Source organism: Lissotriton vulgaris, chromosome 4_1, assembly GCF_964263255.1.
Source record: "Lissotriton vulgaris chromosome 4_1, aLisVul1.2, whole genome shotgun sequence".
NCBI classification, from domain to species: Eukaryota; Metazoa; Chordata; class Amphibia; order Caudata; family Salamandridae; genus Lissotriton; species Lissotriton vulgaris.
The window spans coordinates 436,685,078-436,706,567 of record NC_141691.1 but is presented as its reverse complement, the minus strand read 5'-3'; positions in this window follow the sequence as shown (position 1 = coordinate 436,706,567).

Sequence of the window (21,490 nt, the reverse complement as noted above, 5' to 3'; positions counted from 1 at the left end):
CAACAACAACTTTACTAACACTCATCTTGCTACTTAGTGCCATCACCCACACATAAAACATAACTTTTTGTGGTTCTGGAAATGTTTCCTTTTACATTTTTTATGCGTTCTGCTTAGTTTCTCTTTCATTCATTTCGCAAATATTTTTCCTTTTTTTCACTTCATTTAAATATTTGCCTTGTAGAATACATTCATCTATAATAAATTTTTATTATTTTTAGCTTTGAGCTTTGAATTCTATATACATATACATAAAACAATGGGGCATATTATCAAGAAACAGCGTGAACATCATCGACGCTTTGGATGCAGGAAACTGCCGCTAAAGCAGCAATAATGGGCTTGATAATATGACCTTGTGAATTCCCTTAGAAGCCCATGTTCTGGTGTGAACATGGGCTTCTATTGTAATTCTTGAGGGCATATTATCAAGCCCATTATCGTCGCTTTAGCGCCAGTTTCCTGCCGCTAAAGCAGCGATAATTTAAACTCTGTGCTTGATAATATGCCCCTCAATCCGCAGTGCACTTCAAACTCACTGGCTTGAACCTTGGGAGATAAGTCTTCTTTAATACTCAAAACACATTTGCACATGTTACCAACCTCTTTACTGTCCTTCCATGTATCTTACATATCTCAGCACTAGATGCAAGACTTCATTATTTCACAGTTCTTCTTTTCATATGTCATTCAGGGCCTTATCTCCACGTAAGTCTTCCTCGCCACATCACTGACGTAGGGAGTTTCAGCTCCACCACAGAACCCACCAAGCAAATTTGCGCTCTATCCACCCCCATCGCTCCCTAATGTGGCCGACCTCCTTCACCCATGACCTACCATTAGAGGTAATGCAATTTGCCCATGGCTACCTGTGCTGTTCTAAGATGCACAAACACAAAGATCGTGACTCACAATTGGATTCAACTTTAGGTGGAAAAATTGTAGCATATTTTGTGAGGACATAAAAGTAGGAAAGAAAGGAAGAAGAAGGTGGGGAAAAGAATTGAAAGGTATTGGGGCCTTTTCAAAAATCACTTTTTTTAAAGTAGAAAAAGAAAAATGGAGAAAATACATAAATACAATTCAAGCTGACATCCAAAATTTGCCTACTGCAAGAGCCTTTGCTAATAGATTGGGTTGAGATTGTTTAGAGAAGAACGTGAAGAAGCGAGTTTTGAATGTTGGTAGAGGAGATGCGATTGCCAACATTAGTTAGATGCTCTTCTTATTTGTGAAAAACATTTTAACCGAATATTGTTGAAGTAGCAGGCTCCTAGTGGGAGTGCTGCGGGGCAGTGGGGCGGGGAGGGGCAGTGTGTGGGGTAGTAAACTCCAGCATCTGGCCGACCCTAGTTAAAAACATAAATAAATAAATCGAATTACATTGGGCGCCCTGCAACGCAATTGGCGTTGCAGCGCGCGCAATGTAATTTGTTTTATTTATTTATTTATGGACTTAACTCCAGTTGGCTGTATGCCGGAGTTTACTACCAAACCCTGCCTTTCCCCCAACACCATCATCCCGCAGCACTCCCTCGAGGAGCCGCGACTGTGAAGTAGATAAATAGCATGCCATGGTCTCACTAGAAAGGTGACACATCTTCAGTAGCATTCTCTCTGGCTTTTCAGATTGAGGATAATGGTTTCTCGTCTAAATCCAGGTTTGCTTTTGAGCAACGTTAGAAAACACAATTGTGGTAAAATTAAATAGTGTAAGATGTCTCTAAAAGAGTCTTTCATACTGATTGTAAGATTACGACCAGTGTAGTCACCTAAGCTGGTCTCACCACAGAGAATGGGGAGAACATTAGGCTGTTGACAATCCGACATGCTTTTCAACACTCCTGGAACATCACACCACTTGATCCCTCGATTGCCAGTGTAAATAATGTCCACACTAGAAAAAACACAAATGACAAGGAACCCAGTCTATCTGTGTTTTTTCACAGATAATGTTGTGCACTCCCTTGCACCCGGCACTTAATATTTTTTATTGCCTTCTCTTCAAATTGTGTATTGGGAATGTATTCAAATATTCAATGAATTATTATCATATGAAATATGTCCCTGTTAGATATAGCCAGCTGTATGGTGGTATTCTGATTGGGACCAGGTTGCCAGTTTAAGTATGGTATTTATAAATATGTAATAAAAAATTCCCTTTAATGATAAAGTTGGATGTTTAATTACAATTTAGAAAATGCCACTTTTAGACGGTTAGCATTGTCCCGCCTGTTTTAGCCTGAAGCCTGCCTTGATCACATGACTGGGTGTACCTGAAATTTATACTTTGAGAATTCCTCCTAGATTTTCACTCAATAGAGGTATTAGATGCTCCTGGAAGGGCCATCTGTTGGCAGGATGAAGGGCGGAGTTGAGCACAGCCCACTTACATCTGATTAGGATGTCCTTTGCCTTCACACAAAGGATGTATGACCTCCGCATTGTCACTGCAGCCAGTTTGGTGCCAGGGGAGTCTCTATCTCATTCCCTTCCTCCTTTCCTACCATCCTTCTTCATTTTGTTCTCTCCCTCCTTGCCTTTCTCTTTCACTACCTCTCTTTTTCCCTCCCTTCCTACATCTCAATCTTAGTTTCTGTTCACTTGTTTCTTGCTTGGTTTCTTTTTCTCTGCCTTTCCTTTTTCTTTCTCCCTCTCTTTCTTTGCCTCTTTCTGTCCACCTGCACTCTTCTTTACTGCCTCGGTTTTCGTCCCTCACTCTCTCTCTTTTTTCCCTACGATTTTGCTTCCCTATTTCATTTTCTGTCCCTATCTCAGCCTCCAGCCCTCTCTCTCTCCCTCTCTCTCTCTGCACCTCTCTTTCCCTGCCTTCCTTTCTCTCTCTCTCCCTCTTGGGTTTCCTCGCATTTCTCCCACCCCTCTCTCTCTCTCTCTCTCTCTCTATTTCTGTGTGCCTTCCCTTTGATACTCCATCTCCCGGAAATTCAGCTTGGCTACCTTTTGTTTTTTGCACCTCTGTCTATATGTAAGTCTGATTTCTCAGACTTCTATACGTCACTCTTTCTGTTTAAGTTTCACTCATTCCCCATATGTTTGAGAAATTGGGAATCTTTGGGTTGTTTAATATTCATATAACAGATATCTTGAAAAGTAGAGCATGCAAGTTGTATGTCTCTTACTCTTATCCCCTATCCCACTGAATGCATTCACTTGCACATCTTCTTTTCCTTTCACAACTTCCTTCCTTAAGTGTTTTTGTTCCTGGCTCTTTGTTTTTCACCATATTTCACTGTTAGAATTGGGGGTCACTAGTTGGCAGAGGTAGGTACCACTGTCCAAATAGGGACCCTTGCTTCTAGTCAGGGTAAGGAGGAACCACTCTTTAGATAACCCCTGGTCACCCCCTTGGTACCTTGGCACAAGCAGTCAGGCTTATCAAAGGCAATGTGCTAAATATTTGTACCAACACTCACAGTAACACAGTGAAAACACCACAAACTGTCTCCACAACAGTTTAGAAAAATAAAGGTATTTAATCTAAACTACGCAAGACCAAAATGCCAAAAATCCAACATACTCAGTTCAAGAATATGGTTTCAAAAGAGTTCTTAAGGTTGCGTTAAAATAATCCACAGTTGCGTCACGTTTTAGCCAACAGTACCTTTAGATGTGACAAAAGTTCCAAGTGAAAGCTGTAGCGGACAAAAGCAAGCAATGTGTTACTCCTGACACCCTGGGGAGGCGATGCGACAACACAGCTGGACGCAGCGGGAGTGTTGGAGTGACTCCGTCTGTATGGGGACGGATGTGATACCTTGCGTGGATTCCGGTGCACAGGTTTCGTTGGAAGCGGCTCACAAAAGGTACAATCCGACGATCTTTGGGGCAGCGACGATCTCCGGTGCGGTGATGATACGCAGCTCAGCACCGATCTTCTCCTCTCGCGGCCCCTGATGCGATGGCTCTGTGACGACTCTTGCACCAATGTGACGTGGTCCGCAAGCAAGCGGTGCGACGATCTCACCCAGTGACGACAGGCTCTGCGACGATACTGGCAGCAATGGTAATCTTCCCGCACCGGACTGGTGCATCCCGCAAACGAAGGATGCGACGACTCTGGCAGCAGCAACAGGCGCTGCAACAATCTGGGCCTTCATAGCAGCGGGAATATGCTCGCACTGACGGGGATGTGCTCCGCAAGCGAGCGATGTGTTAAAAATTGCAGATAGTCTTTTAAAATATTGGTTTCCAGCTTCCCAACACAGGTACAACTTCCAGAGGCACCACAACTGGCCCAAGCACTCTAGGAAGGACAGAATTCTCTCAGCAGAGTTCAGGGAAGCTGGGGGTGAAGTCCTTTTGTTCCTGGGACTTCTTAACAGGGAGCCAGCTCTTCTTCAGGCCCTTTGAGATTCCTTCAAGCAAGGGGACACAGCACAAAGCAAAGTCCTTCCCCTCTCCTTGGCAGCAAAACAACTGCAGGTCAGTCCAGCAAAGCAACAGCAGGACAGTCTTCCTTCTTCAGTCTTCCAGCTTTCTCCTTGGCAGAGGTTTCTTCTTGATTCCAGGATGATCTAAATTTCTGTAGTCTGGGGTCCTATACTTATACCCCTAAAAGACTTTGTTCCCTTTGTGCAGGAGGGCTCTGTGCCCGGTCTGAACTAGTTCTGGATGTTCCTTGAGCACTTTGTTTTCCTGGCTTCTTCTTTTCCTTTCAGAGAGAGGGGCAGGGTTGTCAGCCGCCCAGCAGGAGGTAGAGCCAGCATTGTGTAAGGCAGGCACAGCCCTATTCAGGCCCAGGTGCTATCCCATCCCACCACTCAAGATGCATATGCAGTCATTCAGTCTAGGGCTGACTCAGCCAGCCTCCTGGGGGCTCCCCAGTCCCTGTCACTCTCAAACCAGACAGTCAATTCACAAACAAGCCAAGGCACACAAAAAGGTCAGACAAGAGAGCAGTAACTTTCTAAAAGTGCTGTTCTCAAACACAAGATTTAAAAAACACCTTTCCTAAAAGATGTGTTATTAAATTCTGAGTTCAGTGATACTCGACTTTTATGTCCTACCTTGCTCCTATGGGAAGGTATGCTGGTAACCACTGTAGCCAGCATTCCACATGATAGCCTATGGGCAAGGTAGCCTTACAATAGTGAAAAACGAAAATGGCTGTCATTCACTACCAGAGTATGTCACCTGCACTAGTACATGCTCTACCTTTCACATACACTGCACCCTGCCCAAGGGGGTACCTTGGGCCTTCCATAAGGGTTAGGCCTGGTCAGTAGGGACACTGAACAGGAGGACATGGCAGTTCACAGACTGCACACAGGCAGTGCAGTGGCAGGCCTGAGACACCATTTTAGGGCTACTCATGTGGGTGGCACAATCAGTGCTGCAGGCCCATTAGTAGTATTTGTATCACTAGCCCAGGCACACTCAGTGCACTTTACTAGGGACTTCTTGGTGATACAAATATGCCAATCATGGATAACCAATCACAATAACAATTTACACAGGGACCACTTGCACTTTGACACTGATCAGCAGTGGCAAAGTGCCCAAAGCATCTAAACCAGAAAAAATGAAATCCAGCACAGTGTAAAAAATACAGGAGGCAGAGGCAAAAAGACAGAGGAAACCACGCCAAAGATGCCAGGTCTAACACGTGTCCCCTCCAGCTGAAAGTTGGGAGAACTGCCCACCCTCTTGGGGGTTCTCTCCACTAAGGAGGAAGAATCTGGACAGACCATCAGCATTGGCGTGTTCTGTACCAGGGCGGTGTTCCACGGTAAAGTCCATTTCCTGTAGAGAGATGGACCACCTCAACAGTTTTGGGTTCTCACCCCTCATCTGCATTAACCATATGAGGGGCCTGTGGTCTGTCTGAACCCAGAAGTGAGTTCCTAACAGTTAGGGCCTCAGCTTCTTCAGAGCCCAGACCACAACAAAATCTTCCCTTTCAATTGCACTTCACCTCTGTTCCCTGGGTAGTAACCTCCTACTAATGAAAGCTACAGGTTGGTCCCAGCCCTCGTTGTTGATTTGTGAGAGTACTGCTCCCACACAATGCTCTGAAGCTTCTGTCTGCACTACAAACTCACTGGAGAAATCAGGTGCCTTGAGCACCGGTGCTGTACACATGGCAGTTTTCAGGGCATCAAGAGCAGTTTGACAGGCTTCGGTCCAATTCACTCTCCTGGGCTGCTTCCTTGAAGTCAGCTCTGTCAAGGGGGCAACGATGGTCCCATACCCCTTGACAAATCGTCTGTAATACCCGGTGAGACCTAAAAAGGCTCTCACCTCTGTCTGGGTCTTAGGGGGCTCCCAAGCCAGAATGGTATCAATCTTCGCTTGTAAGGGCGCCACCTGGCCGCTCACCACCTGGTGTCCCAAATACACCACAGATCCCTGCCCTATCTGGCACTTGCTGGCCTTGATTGTTATTATTAATAACAGGGGGTACCCGGTAAACCAAAGGGCATCTGGGTGAGGAATATGAATTACAAAAAAGGTGATGCCAAGGTGTTTTCTTCAAGAAAATTAATTATGAGAGCAAAAAATATTAATTATCTGTCTCGTCACAACATCAGTTGTATGATATATATCTGTCATCTATTATAACGTTCATCCGATGGTTATTACCAGCAATTACAAATACAAATAACTAAACGACAAAACACAACAAAACAGTGATTCGGTTTGTGAATTATTTTAAAGATCCTTTTTTCATTTTATACATTCTTAATATAAATCAGTCAACCAAACAATATTCAATCTTGTAAGGAATGACATGTTTGAGTCCAAAAACCAAATATTCAATTCTAGATCCAGGCGGTCCAAGTGTCCTATTGTTGTGGACCCTCAATCCAAGGTTTGTGTAAGAAGCCCGATGATTTATTTACAAGGAAAACATGGCAATGTTTTTTCTTAGCCTGATTTCCTTTTCGGACACCAAACTAGCAAGAAGCACGGGAAGCCAAACAAAGTTTTTATGGCTTCAGGACCAAATGATGCTCTTGGGGAATATATCCACACAGTCTCCAAATCAAAACAGGTGCCGAAATTAATAATAACTGTTGACGCGTTTCGGCCTTTCAAATAGTTATAGGCCTCATCAGGACAAAGGGCAACATTTCATTTAAATGATCCAAAATGTTATTATCCAAATAACAAAACCAATTATGGGTAAGGTCGTCCAATGTTGCGGATATAGTTCAAAAATGTCACTCAAATCAGGGCGAACTTCATATATTAGGCACACCTGTACAATCCAGGTTTCTTTGGAATCTCATAAATGTGATGTAATCACCGGCATCTGCAGGGTATCCAAACCCACATTGCATACAGGAAACGAGCCAGAGTCTCCTAACCCTCGGCGTGTATCTCAGCCTTGATAGTGAGGCCTGCCCTTTGCAGAGCCTTCAACACTTCACAGAGGTGTTGCAAGTGTTCCTCCCACGTGGAGCTGAACACAGCAATGTCATCCAGGTATGCGGCGCTGAATTACTCCAGCCCGTTCAGTACCTGGTTGACCAGTCTCTGGAATGTGGCAGGGCCGTTCTTCAACCCAAAGGGCATGACTCAGAACTGGAAGTGCCCCTCTGGCTTTGAGAACGCAGACCTCTCTTTGGCCCCCTCAGTTAAGGCAATCTGCCAGTACCCAGAAGTTAAATCAAAAGCACTGAGGTACTGGGCAGCTCCCAAACGGTCCACAAGCTCATCAGCTCTGGGGATGGGGTGTGCGTCAGTCTTGGTGACCACATTGATCCCACGGTAGTCCACACAAAACCGGAGTTCTGGAGTTGCACCAGGCTGGGGCCAGAAGAAGTGGGTGACAAGCCTTTGGAAGGTCTTGTCTTGCCCCAGATGTCCTGCGAGAGGCACGTCATGAGCCAGACCCATTAGGAAGTTCCTGAAGCTCTTGGGTACCACCAGCACACGAGCTGCACCAGGCTCAGCAAACTTAGGCTCACTATACAACAACTCATCCTCCCAGTAAATGAGATGATCCTTGGACTCTCCACCTGCTGCCTGGCCTGCAGCCTGTTGCCGCACGCCAATGAGGGAAGGGCACGCCTTCTGCACCTTGCAGAATTCCTCCCTGGCGGGGCCACATTCTTGCGGCCAATGGGTCAGCACAGGTAGGTCCCCCAGTTCGGCCACTTGCTCCCCAGTAGGCTCCAGGACATCCCCTCAGGTTCTGCTCCTTCCTGGGCCGTGGGAACAGCTGTGGTGGGTTTCCCACACCCCCTGCCTCCTCCTCTCCTGGCTAGTTCCTGGGCCACTGTTTCAGGCTCCAGTTCTGCTGAATCACCCCGACTGGCTGGCATAGCCCGCGTGGTCACGCAGATCCACGCAGGCAAACCCAACATCTCCAGATGAGTCTGGTGTTCCACATCCTTCCTTAGGGAACTCTCCAGGTCATTACCTAGCAGACAGTCTACAGGCAAGGCTTTACTTGCAACGACTTCCAGGAGACCAGAAACCCCCCTCCACTCAAAGGGAAAACGCGCCACTTTGCAGAGGCGCACTGGGATGTCAGCTGCAACTACTGGGCAGAGTATATTGGGAATGACCTGCTCTTCAGACATCCACTGACACCTCACGGATGTCACGCTGACTCCTGTGTCTCTCAGAGCCTCTACCTCCCTCCCATTGATGGTTACCTTCTGCCCATATTTCTTAGTGTTAAGGGGCAGAGAGGTATCCTCAACCATCTCTTGGTCTCCTAGAAAGACAAGGATCATGATTGCTAATCCCTCCTCCCCACTGGAAATCAAATCCCCTCTAAAAAGCTACACTTGCTAACCCCGGGACTTGAGCACCACCATTTCTGGAGATTACTTATGGCACCTATTGATAACATGTCCCATCTCATTGCAGTGATAGCAGGTAGGGGGGCCTCTGTTATCCCTTCTGACCCTAGGGGGCCATGGTTGTTTGGGTTTGGGGGGTTAGGACTCCTTTCCCAGGGAACTATTTTGGGGCCCATGAGAAAACTCCTTTTGGTTACCCTTATCCCCCCCACTCTTCTGTTGGGGACTCTGCCCACCTTTGGCTGTGGTACCCACAATTTTTCCGTGGAACCTGGTACTAGTTCAGCGGTCCACCTCCTTAGCAAGCCCAATGGGGTCTGTCAGCTTGCTATCTAAAAGATGCTGGTGCAGCTCTGGAACACAAAGACTACTCAAGTGCTCTCAACTAATTAAATGCAACAACCCCTTAGAATCAGTTACTTTGCTGCCCTTCATCCAACCTTCCAGTGCACACGAGTACAAATTCACACACTCCATCCAAGTCTCATACTCTCTCTTCTTAGAGTTTCTAAACTGCAGTCTGTACTGCTCTGGAGTAAGTCAATACCTGAGACATAGGGCCTCCTTCATATTGGGGTTGATCATGGGACCTGCTAACTCTAAGGGCTCTAGAGCACTCCTCCCAGAAGCCTCACATTTTTTCACAGACTCGCCCCCCAATGCTGTTCAGGCACACCATTCATTCTCAATGCAATTTCATAAGAAGTAAACCAGGCATAAATATCCTCCTTCCTATTATTATTCTGGACCAAATCCTTGGAAATATATACTTTACCCCCTGGCACTGGCTGTGCGCTGCCACCATTTGAACTGGCATCCACCTGCTTGGCCTTGATATCCAGTTCTCTCATGCTCAACTCATGAGTCTAAAGCAATTTATTTTCCTCGCGGGCACAAGCATTTTTGCTCTCCTCCGCCGCCTTTTCTTTCTCTACTTCTAACTGCTTCATTTTCATTCTCATGATTTCAAGTTCATGGTCGCTCACTTTTTGGCTCTCTTCTATTTCCTCTGGGGTTAAAACCCGGCTGGAATGGTTGCTGCCAGGACTTGAGCCTGGATTGCCCACTGTCAATTCATGGGGCTGAAACCCCTCCCTTCTATTTGCCTTATTTCCTTCTTGGGCATCCCACCAGGCCTTCAAGATTCTCTGTAGCTCATCCTTCCTGAAGCTGCTTTTTATGGGGCACTCAAACTTGTAACAGAATTGCTGAAGCTCCGCAACTTTGTATGAATATAAATCTTCAATGACAAACTCTAATTCTACTTCCACACTGGGTGCCTTCCCATTCAGAGACATGATGCTTTGAAGAGTTACTCAAAAATAGAACCGACAAAAAAACTCAACCGTAGTTTGTGGTGGCGTAGAGGTCTGCACTCACTAGTGATGTACACCAGTCACTGTGGGTCTAGTACAAATACAAGTTCAAGATCCCACTGCCAACCAACAATGTTAGAACTGGGGGTCTCTACTTGGCAGAGGTAGGTACCACTATCCAAATAGGGACCCTTGCTTCTAGTCAGGGTAAGGAGGAACCACTCTTTAGATAACCCCAGCTCACCCCCTTGGTAGCTTGGCACGAGAAATCAGGCTTATCGAAGGCCATGTGCTAAGTATTTGTACCAATACTCACAATAACACAGTGAAAACACCACAAACTGACTCCACAACAGTTTAGAAAAAGAAAGGTATTTAATCTAAACTACACAAGAGCAAAAGGACAAAAATCCAACATACACTGTTCAAGAATATGGTTTCAAATAATCCACAGTGCCATCACGTTTTAGCCAACAGTACCTTTAGATGCGACAAAAGTTCCAAGTGAAAGCTGTAGCAGTGAAAAGCAAGCAATGCCTCACTCCTGAGACCCTGGGGAGGCGATGCGACAACCCCGCTGGACGCAGCAGGCGTGTTGCAGTGACTCCGGTCTGTATGTGGAGGGATGCAATACCTTGCGTGGATTCCGGTGCACAGATTTCGGTGGAAGCGGCTCGCAAAAGGTATGATGCGACAATCTTCGGGGCGGCGACGATCTCCGGAAAGACGACGATGCACAGCTCATCGTCTATCTTCTCCTCTGATGCGATGGCTCTGCGACGACTCTCACAGCGACGTGATGCTGTCCGCAAGCAAGCGGTGCAACGATCTCATCCAGTGACGACAGGCTCTACGACAATACTCGCAGCGATGGTAATCTTCCCGCACTGGACTGGTGCGTCCCGCAAATGAAGGATGTGACGACTCTGGTAGCGGCAACAGGTGCTGCGACGATCTCGGCCTTCGTAGCGGCAGGAATTTCCTCACACTGACGGGGATGCGCTCTGCAAGCGAACGATGCGTTAAAACTTGCAGAAAGTCTTTGAAAATCTTGGTTTCCAGCTTCCCAACAAAGGTACAACTTCCAGAGGCACCACAACTGGCCCAAGCACTCTAGGAAGAATAGAACTCTCTCAGCAGAGTTCAGGGAAGCTTGGGGTGAAGTCCTTTTGTTCCTGGGACTTCTTAACAGGGAGCCAGCTCTTCTTCAGGCCCTTGGAGATTCCTTCAAACAAGGGGACACAGCACAACGCATAGTCCTTCCCCTCTCCTTGGCAGCAAAGCAACTGCAGGTCAGTCCAGCAAAGCAACAGCAGGACAGTCTTCCTTCTTCAGTCTTCCAGCTTTCTCCTTGGAAGAGGTTCCTTCTTGAATCCAGGATGATCTCATTTTCTGTAGTCTGGGCTCCTATTGTCAGAGGTGCTTCCAATACTTGCGCAGGAACAGAGATGTTCTTTCCCAATGCCCCACTCAGGAGACCTACCGGTACAACTAAGCAATACTGAGCAGAATCTCCCCAGAGGGGAAAGGGGAGTGGATAAAATAATAAAGAAGACAAAGAGACTGTCTGCGGTAACTGCTTCCAACTTCTTGTCTCGCCTCACACTTGGCTGTGCTCCTGACAGTAGAACCTGGAAACTGAAGACAACAATACTTATCACTTTTGACTATATTAATTCTTAATTGGGAATCTTTCTCTCTCTCTGACCCACATACCAGTAAAACCTTAGACCTTTGCCTTTCTTCTATCGTCTTCTATTCTTCCTGCAATTTGTACTTAACTCATTCTTCCTTGCACGAAGAATTACTACAATTAGATTAAAAGAAACATTTACTAAATTATTTGTTTACTTCCTACACTATTGTTATTTCTACGGGAAGCGCCGCTTACAACGGCTATATCGCATCGCGCTGACATTGCATCGCGGCGATTACATCGTGGACGACATCGCATCGCATGTCAGCACGACGCATGCAAGTGCATCGCATTGCCATAGACATCGTTAACGATTACATCGTGAATATACAAGGGACGCAGCATTACATCGTGCATCGGGAGGAGCATTTGTTTATTTAAGACATATTTATTTAAAAACATATTAGATACCGGGAATTACGAGGGAAGCATCATTTGTATTTTTAAGAGTGGCACATCGTGAATATACGAGTGGCAAAAGTATATCATATACCGGGAAGCAGCATTTGTGCATTTGTAGACGATTACATCGTGTGTTTATTTAAAAGACTTGTGTTGCAAATAAGGGAAGCAGCATTTGTTTATTTAAGAGACGAAGGTTCGAGCCTCCATTATTTAAGAGACGAAGGTTCGAGCCTCCAATCATCCACTCGCATATGCGACCAGAATCTGATTTTGAGCGCAACTTCTTTATTAAAGTACATTGAAGCTCAATACAAATATTAGTCAGGAGATCATATTTTATAAACATCTGATGGGTGGATGGATGGGTGGGTGGCTGGGTGGATGGATGGGTGGGTGGGTGGGCGGCTGGGTGGGATTGGTGGATGGATGGGTGGGTGTGATGCGTGTGGGTGGATGGATGGGCGGGCGGGTGGGATTGGTGGATGGGTGGGTGGGGTGGATGGATGGGTGGATGGATGGGCGGGGGGCTGGGATTGGTGGATGGGTGGGTGGATGGATGGGCGGGGGGCTGGGATTGGTGGATGGGTGGGTGGGGTGGATGGATGGATGGATGGATGGGATGGGTGGATGGGGCGGGTGGATGGGATGGGATGGGTGGGTGGGGCGGGTGGGTGGGATGGGTGGATGGGTGGGTGGGGTGGGTGGATGGATGGATGGATGGATGGGTGGGTGGGTGGATGGATGTTGTGGGGTGGATGGATGGATGGGCGGGTGGGTTGGGATTGGTGGATGGATGGGGTGGGGTGGATGGATGGATGGATGGATGGGCGGGTGTGAGGGGTGGGTGGATGCATGGATGGATGGGTGGGTGGGGTGGATGGATGGATGGATGGATGGATGGGCGGGTGGGAGGGGTGGGTGGATGCATGGATGGATGGGTGGGTGGGTGGATGGATGGATGGGTGGGTGGGTGGGATTGGTGGATGGATGGGTGGGTGGGGTGGATGGATGGATGGATGGATGGATGGGCGTGTGGGTTTGTATCTTTTATGTAACATGTCTAATGCAACGCAAAGTTCTTCTGTTTTGATGCTGGTTCTTATTTAAAGCGCTCTGACACCTTGGGGTAAAGTTCACGCTATTTAAAATCGCATAACATAACACTTTAACAAAAAAAACAGGCAGGAGGCCTCACAAAAACGAGGGAAACAGAGGGCTGGGGTGCACGAAAAACGAAGGAAACATTAGGTAGGAGGGCACACAAAAACAATGGAAACAGAGGGCTGGGGTGCACGAAAAACGAAGGAAACTTTAGGCAGAAGGGCACACAAAAACGAGGGAAACAATAATGTTTTTAAAACGTACATTCAAATTTGCTTAGGCTCCTGCTTCTAAATGTTACACAATTAATTTATTTTTACTGCAGTGCAGATACAACAATGGCAATTTGTGGTTAACAAGAAAAATTATTAATGCAGCCCAACAGACGACCTCCAGCGCCGTACCACCTGTGGGGAAATTATTCGTACTTCCTCCCCCATGGGCACCTGAACCCCAGTGTCTGGGAGGAGTGGTGGTGAAGCCTAGCTCCCCTGGATGATGGAAGGCCCCCCCCCCCTATACGGAGAGAACAGCCAGCCCCCGGGTGAAAACCAAAATGGTTGGTGTAACGCCGGGCCGGTGGTGACCAGCTCGGCCCGGCAGCCGGAGAGAATAGCCCATAGTGAGCATTGTTGAGCATTGTTGAGCAGTGTAGGAAGTGTGTCCCCCCCACCCCCCTTTGTAAAGTGGACGGCGGGGAGCGGCGAGGCTGGTACCGAGGTCCTCCTAAGTTGGCAGCAACACTGAAGTACCAGCAGTGCTCACACAGCCCCGCACGGGGGGTGCAGAACAGCAATCTCGGCAATCGGGCACTAGCTTAATATGTGTAAAGCTAAAGCGTGAGCAAATAAAAATTAAATGTGGGCCGCACGCTCTCAGTATGCCAAGCCTCTCAAACCATGCAGGAAGTGGCCTTCCCTCCAAACAGTAAACAATACTGTGCAGGGCTCCGTGCAACACATGGCGGAGTGCATGTTGCGGTACATTATTTCATGGTTTTTCTGAAATGTTGATAATCCGGCGCAAACTCCAGGCTGGAACTGAAAAAATCTTGCCCCTTGCAGCTTTTCTAGTGTGATCACTATATTTAATGCACCGCTATATTTTGCTGCAAAATAAGGCCTGGTGACAGTGAGCAGGGATTTCAATCTGAGTAATGGAAGATACAGTTCACGGCGGGCAACACAATATATACCCCCAACAACCCATTGGCTACAGCGCATTGGAACGTGCGGGCTAAACCATCGCGTTGTCATGTCGCGCGATGTAAGGTCGCCGATGTGACGCGCGATCCTATTGCATGGCCGCATTTGCGTTGAAACGTCGTGCGATGCAAAAATGCCCGATGTGAGTGCAATTGCGATGTAGTGACGGCGATGTAAATTACCGCGATGCGATTAAGTGCGATGGATTGTCATACAACCTATTTCTACTGCTCATTTATACATACCTATATTCTAATCTAATGATTGCCTATTTGCTCTCTTCCTCAGGTTACCAGCACTATTTTGAAGTTCTTATAGGGTAAGTGTTAATTTCTCTTGTGTTTTCTTCAGTGCTTCAAAAGTTAATGATAACAAAGTTTGTTATTACTTATTTACATTTACATTACACTGGTACTTAGCTTGATGCTGTTTCTTGCCGTCGTCTCGTTGCTAAGTCCGCAGCGTTGAATTTGTCTATGCGAAGAACACTACTCTCTCGACTGTCTGCGTTATATTTCAGTCAAGCAGTGTTCTTACTTGAACCAATTGCGCAAGCGCTCGAAACCTCAAATGCTAATCCCTCGAAGCAAGCTGCGTCCCTCAGGCTGTTGCGCAGGTCTCTGGAGGCAGTGTTTAATGAGGAAAATTTGGCGCATGTATTCTGGAGAGACACCTCTTCGACGAAGAGGTGTCCAGAACGGAGTCAAGACTCGAAATAGAGTTCAGAATTATATGACACAAAGGTAATTTACCGACGAAATCCACAATACCCTGACTAACTAACTAACTAAGCTGGGAGAGATTCTAAGGTGTGTGCGCTTCTGTTGACAACTCAGGTGAAGTGCATCAGTGTTCTGTAGCGAGCGCTCCACGGAGAGTTCAGCATACAGCGGAAGACTAGACCTGTACTCTTCATGCTCTGTCGGCCATCTTGGAGTTGTTTAATCTACAAGCTTCTTTCCAAGTGATGGCTTTTAATCTGGGTGTCTCTGAGACTGTTTGTGGCTGACTTGTTACACAGACGGTGAGGGTTTGGTCAGTAGGAGACCTGACAGTACCGCCTCGCAAGGGAGGCTCTTCCGGTCTGGGTTTCCTTGGAAATTTTTTGTGGAAGGCCTTCACCAAACTGGGAGCATGTACATCAGTATTCAGCTCCCAGGATCGCTACTCTGGACCATACCCTTTCCAGTCAATCAAGTAATAGACTTCTGCTTTGCGTTTTGCAGAATCCAGTATTCTTTTAACTTCAAATTCTTCTCCAGACTCTAATTGTACTGTTTTGGGAGGTAGTGTAACTCTCAAGTCTGGTGAAGTTTTCTTTAACAGAGAAACGTGAAAAACTGGGTGAATTTTCATTCTTTTGGGTAGTTTTAAACGATAAGTCACTAGATTAATTATTTTCTCGATTTGATAGGGTCCCACAAACCTAGGCTGGAATTTACGCACCCCTTTTAACCAAAGGTTTTTGGCGTTTAACCACACCTTATCACCTATTTGTAAGGTTGGACCTGCTCTTCTTTTTTTATCTGCATATTTTTTGTAATTCTCCTTAGGTCTAACCAGGTTTTCTGTAGCTGTTTGATGGATGTGTGTCAAATCTTTTACCAAAACTTGCGCTGCTGGGACTGAGATTTTTCTAAAACTCGCAGAGAACTTTGGGTGTCTTCCATAGTTTAGATAGAATGGGGAGAAACCTGTAGAGACATTTTTTGTGTTATTATAGGCAAACTCTGCGGGCAAAAGATACTCTGGCCAATCCCCCTCTTGATCGAGTAAATACAATCTTAAGTACTGTTCAAGCTCTTGGTTCACTCTCTCTGTTTGCCCATCTGTCTCTGGATGAAAACTAGTAGAGCACTGGATTTCTACTCCTAAACCTTCCATAAAGGCCTACCAGAAATGGGATAGGAATTGGAAATCCCTATCTGAGACCACTATCCTGGGTATGCCATGAGCCCGCACTATGTGGAAGTTAAAAAGAATGGCTAATTATTTTGCGGTTGGGGTTTTCTTCAGGGCAATAAAATGGGCCATTTTGGTGAAAGCATCAACAAAAACCAATATAGTATTAAAACCTTGGTCTGAGGGTAAATCCACTATTAGATCCATTGTGACTGTATGCCATGGATGTGGGGGAGTGGGACTGTCTCTCTGATTTTCCCCGAGCACAGACCTCACATGACCTCACGTAGGAATCTTTATCTTTAGACATTTGTGGCCACCAAACATTTCTCTTAATCAATTCTTCAGTTTTCAGGGTTCCTTTGTGACCAGCCAGCTTGTTATCATGTTTTTCCTCTAGGACCAATTGTCGTAGCTCTTGATTGGGTAGATACAATTTTCCTGCGTGGAGCTGTAAACCGTGTTGAATTTCTCTTCCAATTTCTTGCTTCGTCCATTCTACCATCTCTTCTAATGACATAGTTTTCATTATTTTCTCCTCTATGGTCTCTTGATCCACTATTGCCACAATTTTGTCTTCTGAAATGATGGTTTGTTGTTTTTGATGTTTTTCCATTTTTTCAGTATCTAATCTAGATAGGGCGTCAGCCTTTCCATTCTTTGTTCCTGGGCGGTAGGTGATCACAGAATCATAATCTGGGAAATATAGTGACCACCTAAGTTGACGTGGAGTGAGGTTTTTGGCCGATTTCAAAAACTTCAAGTTTCGATGGTCTGTGAACACCGTCATGGTATGCCTTGCTCCCATCAAGTAGTGTCTCCGCTCCTTAAAGGCATCCTTGATGGCCAATAACTATTTTTCTGTAATAGTATGGTTGATTTCAGCTGGAGTCAACGTCCTCGATCTATAAGCCACCGGTTGGAGTTGTCCTGTTCTTTTATTTCTTTGAGAGAGAACACCACCAATTGCCAAATCAGAAGCATCAGTCTCTAAATAAAAGGGTTCCGTAGGGTCTGCATTTAACAGAACTGGCGCAGTGTTGAACTCTTGTTTCAGCTGTCAGAAGGCCTTCTCTGCTTCGTCGGTCCAATTAAAGGAAGCCCCCTTCTTGAGAAGCCTAGTAAGGGGTATGAGTTTATGCGAGAACTCATTTACAAATCTTCTATAGAAATTGGCAAAGCCTATGAAGCTTTGTAACTCTTTTACATTCTTTGGGGATTTCCAATCCAGAACGGCCTTTAACTTTTTTGTATCCATCGTTATTCCAGAAGGTGTAATGACAAATCCAAGGAATTCTACTTCCTTGGTGCTGAACACACATTTTTCCAGCTTGACATACAAATTGTTTCCTCTTAATTTTTGCAATACTTTTTTCACTTGATCTGGATGATCTTCTTCTGATTTTGAATAAATCAAAATGTTGTCGATATACACGATAACAGATTGGTCTATGTATTCTCTCAGTACACTGTTTATAAAGTGCTGGAAGGCAGCTGGAGCATTACATAATCCGTAAGACATTACTTGGTATTCATACAACCCCAGGTTTATCCTGAAGGCTGTCTTCCACTCGTCCCCTTCTTTTACTCTAATTAAGTAGTAAGCACCACAGAGGTCCAATTTAGTATATATCTGTGCTCCCTTGACTTGATCTTAAAGCACCGAAAGGAGCGGTAAGGGGTACCTGTTCTTAATGGTGACCTTATTTATTGCACAATAGTTGCTACAGATTCTGAACTCGCCTCCTTTCTTAGGGACGAAAAACAACGGCGATGAGACTGGGGACTGGGAAGGGCAGATAAAACCATTGGCCAAATATTTTTCGATATACCCTTTTAGATGTTCGTTCTCATTTTGTGAGAGTATACACTCTACTACATGGTAGATTTGCCCCAGGCTCCAATTCTATCTGGCAATCAAACGATTAATGAGGTGGAAATCTCTCTGCCGCAATTGCATCAAAAACATCTTCAAACTCCTTGTATTCAGGTGGAATTTCAGTTGTGTGAATCACACAAACAGATATATCTTGTTTGCTCAGAAGCGAGGCCGGCCCTGATTCTCTCGTTCTGGTTTGAGAATCGAAACGATTTTCCTTACAAAAGTCGGAATTCATCTTCACCGTCCTCGTTTCCCAATTGATACCTGGGTTGTGCTCCGTGAGCCATGGTAACCCTAAAATAATTTGAAATTGAGGGGCATCTATGAGATTGAATTGTATGACCTCTCAATGGCCTTCTTGGAAGATCATTTCTACTTGTTCTGTATGGCTGGTGATGGGCCCGAAAGAAAAATTTGTGCCATCCACCACTCTTACTGGTTCACTTTTTGACTTTTGAATTGCTCTCAGACCAATTTTCTTGGTGTACTTTAAGTCACAAAAGTTTCCTGTGGCTCCTGAGTCTAGCATAACCGAAACTTCAGTCAATGTAATGTTTCTGAATTTCAATATCATAGATATCACCAGATGGGGGAAAGATGAATGTAAGGTATTTGCCAAAAGATGCTCTACTGGAGTTGATTTAATCTCTGCAACCACCAGTCCAACTCCATTTACTGGTGGTGCTTGAAGTTTTCCTTCTCTTTTGAAAACATTTTGGGTTCCTCTGGACACATTCTCACAAAATGTCCATTACCTCCACAATACATGCATAAATTATTCTGTCGTCTTTTTTCTTTCTCTTCTTTAGTCAAGGGCCCACGGACTACTCCAATTTGCATTGGTTCCTCCCCGGATTGACCTTAAGTTGTTCTTGTCGATTCTGTCTTGACTATGTCAAATCTTGGAGTGTTGAACCTGAATTCCTTTCTCTTCTTCCCTCTTCTCTCAGTTTGTCTAAAATCAATCTCCAAAACTAAGTCTATTAGGGCCGATATATCTGTGGGACGATTGGGAATTTGGGATAGAATGTCTTTCAACTCATCTTTAAGTCCTCGGTAAAAGACTGCCGCTCTTTTGCTTTCTGGCCAGTCTGTTTCTACTACCAGTTTGTTAAACTGAGCCAGGTATGCCACTAGATCTTTATTGCCTTGTTTTAATTCTAGTAGTTCATTATAGGTAGCCTGTGAGATCTTCCGTCGATCAAAAATCCGAAGGAATTCGTTTTTAACGTCCTCAAAGTTATATAGTAGTGCGCCATCTCTTTGAGACTAAAGGCATGGACCAGCTGGTGGCGTCACCACTGATGTAAGACAGAATAAAGGCCACGCGGGACTGTGCATCTGGACGGCACATAAAGTGTAACGAACATTGGGCCAAAAACATTTGGGCCTTCTGTGGATCCCCACTAAAACGTTCTGGTGGTGCTAGAGGAATCACCGGGGACAGGGAATGTACTATGTGGGTTGCTAACCTAGATGTGGAACCCAAGGCTTCCCCTTCTGTCTCTGAAAATCTCTGACTAGACGTTTGGGCCATGTTGGTTAATCTAGCCGCTAACTCCACAGTTTCTCTTCTAGAATAATTCATCTCTTGTCTCAACCCTCTATTTTGTTCTCTGACTGCAGTTAATTCCTTTTGAATTAACCCAAGTACTTCTCCCAGATTTTTTAAGCGTATGCCCTCTGCCATTTCTGCTCAGGCGCAAGTTTCAATATTTGGGGACTTCACTCTGTCAGAGGTGCTTCCAATACTTGCGCAGGAACAGAGATGCTCTTTTCCAATGCCCCACTCAGGAGACCTACCGGTACAACTAAGTAATACCGAGCAGAATCTCCCCAGAGGGGAAAGGGGAGTGGATAAAATAATAAAGAAGGCAAAAAGACTGCCTGCGGTATCTGCTTCCAACTTCTTGTCTCGCCTCACACTTGGCTGTGCCCCTGGTTGTAAACCCTGGAAACTGAAGACAACAATACTTATCACTTTTGACCATATTAATTCTTAATTGGGAATCTTTCTCTCTCTCTGACCCACATACTAGTAAAACCTTAGACCTTTGCCTCTCTTTTATCGTCTTCTATTCTTCCTGCAATTTGTACTTAACTCGTTCTTCCTTGCACGAAGAATTACTACAATTAAAGGAAACATTTACTAAATTATTTGTTTACTTCCTACACTATTGTTATTTCTACTGCTCATTTATAGATACCTATATTCTAATCTAATGATTGCCTATTTGCTCTCTTCCTCAGGTTACCAGCACTATTTTGAAGTTCTTATAGGGTGTGTTAATTTCTCTTGTGTTTTTCTTCAGTGCTTCAAAAGTTAATGATAACAAAGTTTGTTATTACTTATTTACATTTACATTACACTGGTACTTAGCTTGATGCTGTTTCTTGCCGTCGTCTCGTTGCTAAGTCCGCAGCGTTGAATTTGTCTATGCGAAGAACACTACTCTCTCGACTGTCTGCGTTATATTTCAGTCAAGCAGTGTTCTTACTTGAACCAATTGCGCAAGCGCTCGAAACCTCAAATGCTAATCCCTCGAAGCAAGCTGCGTCCCTCAGGCTGTTGCGCAGGTCTCTGGAGGCAGTGTTTAATGAGGAAAATTTGGCGCATGTATTCTGGAGAGACACCTCTTCGACGAAGAGGTGTCCAGAACGGAGTCAAGACTCGAAATAGAGTTCAGAATTATATGACACAAAGGTAATTTACCGACGAAATCCACAATACCCTGACTAACTAACTAACTAAGCTGGGAGAGATTCTAAGGTGTGTGCGCTTCTGTTGACAACTCAGGTGAAGTGCATCAGTGTTCTGTAGCGAGCGCTCCACGGAGAGTTCAGCATACAGCGGAAGACTAGACCTGTACTCTTCATGCTCTGTCGGCCATCTTGGAGTTGTTTAATCTACAAGCTTCTTTCCAAGTGATGGCTTTTAATCTGGGTGTCTCTGAGACTGTTTGTGGCTGACTTGTTACACAGACGGTGAGGGTTTGGTCAGTAGGAGACCTGACAGTACCGCCTCGCAAGGGAGGCTCTTCCGGTCTGGGTTTCCTTGGAAAATTTTTGTGGAAGGCCTTCACCAAACTGGGAGCATGTACATCAGTATTCAGCTCCCAGGATCGCTACTCTGGACCATACCCTTTCCAGTCAATCAAGTAATAGACTTCTCCTTTGCGTTTTGCAGAATCCAGTATTCTTTTAAC